The sequence below is a fragment of the Triplophysa rosa genome, linkage group LG18 (genome assembly GCF_024868665.1).
Source record: "Triplophysa rosa linkage group LG18, Trosa_1v2, whole genome shotgun sequence".
NCBI classification, from domain to species: domain Eukaryota; kingdom Metazoa; phylum Chordata; class Actinopteri; order Cypriniformes; family Nemacheilidae; genus Triplophysa; species Triplophysa rosa.
The window spans coordinates 9,157,988-9,159,437 of NC_079907.1; positions in this window are offsets into that span (position 1 = coordinate 9,157,988).

The following is a 1,450-nucleotide window of genomic DNA, read 5'->3' on the forward strand; positions in this document are numbered from 1 at the left end:
AGCTTCCAGATCTTCGCTGATCTTCCAGTTCTTCGCTGGTTTTCTGCTGGAATCTACGACGTGGTGCAGCGGACGGTCCCTTCCTGCAGCGACTTTCCCCTGGGCGTCTCGGCAGTTCCAGAAGTGTCTGAGCACTTTTTTTCTAAAAGAGCAAATTTCTCCAGCGTGGCATGTCCCGCTGTTCTCTTGGGTGCGACGCACTCATTGAGGAAGGGGATGGACACGATGTCTGTCTCACGTGTTTGGGTCTCCAGCACGCTGAGGCAGCCTTCGTGGATACATCTTGCCCGCACTGCGGGAGGATGCCTATCCAGACGTTGCGGTCACGGGTGGCTGTATTCTTTATGGGTAAAGCCACCACCTCGTCTGTTACCCGATCCGTGACGGCAGTGACTACGGCCCTGCCGCCCGTTTCCGTTAACACCGGGGGTGATATGGGGATCACCGTGAACGTTAGACCGCCAGCCACAGGCTCACGGACCGTTCACGCCCCGTCACGCTTGTCTGACCATTCCTTAAGAGGCGGTTCTACCCCGTCTTGTTCCTCCGTCACGTACTCGGGAGTGCGTGACGAAGATGAGATGTCGATCGCAGCATCGGAGGGCGACCTCTTGGCATCCGACCCCGACGATTCCTCGGAGCTCCCTCCCCCGGGGGGTCGAGCCCAGGAAGAGGCGGACGTCGAGATGTCAACCATGCTCTTCCGGGCCGCCGCGGCATTGGGCTGCAGTGCACAGCACCGCCTTTACCCCAGCGCTCGGGTTGGATACGTGGTCCTGGTGCGTCTGAGCGCGGCTCCAAGCCGCGCCCAGCCCGGTCCCGTATTTCCCGGAGGTACATGAGGAGCGAGATAAGACTTGGAACGCGCCCCTCACAGCTCGTTCCAGTCAGAAAGGCTCAGTCGCCCTTACTTCCCTCGATGGTGGGGCGGCCAGGGGCTACGTCGAGATCCCCCAGGTGGAGCGTGCTGTCGCGGTGCACCTATGCCCGCAGACAGCGGCCACCTGGAGGGCTCGGCCTAGACTCCCATCCAAGGCGTGTAAGTTTTCGGCATCGCTGGTGTCGAAGGCTTACATGGCTGCGGGCCAGGCCGCCTCCTCCCTCCACGCCATGGCCATCCTGCAGGTGCACCAGGCCAAGGCGTTGAAGGAGCTCCACGAGGGTAAGACCGACCCAACGGTTATGCAGGAACTCCGTACCGCCACTGATCTCGCTCTACGGGCGACTAAGGTGACGGCACGGGCCTTGGGTCGGGCGATGTCCACCATGGTGGTCCAAGAGAGGCACCTCTGGCTCAACCTTGCGCAGATGCGGGACGCTGAGAAGGTTCGCTTTCTCGACGCCCCCATCTCGCAGGGAGGGCTGTTTGGTGACACCGTTGAGGATTTCTCTCAGCAGTTCTCAACGGTGAAGAAGCAGACGGAGGCTATCAAGCACATCTTGCCCCGCC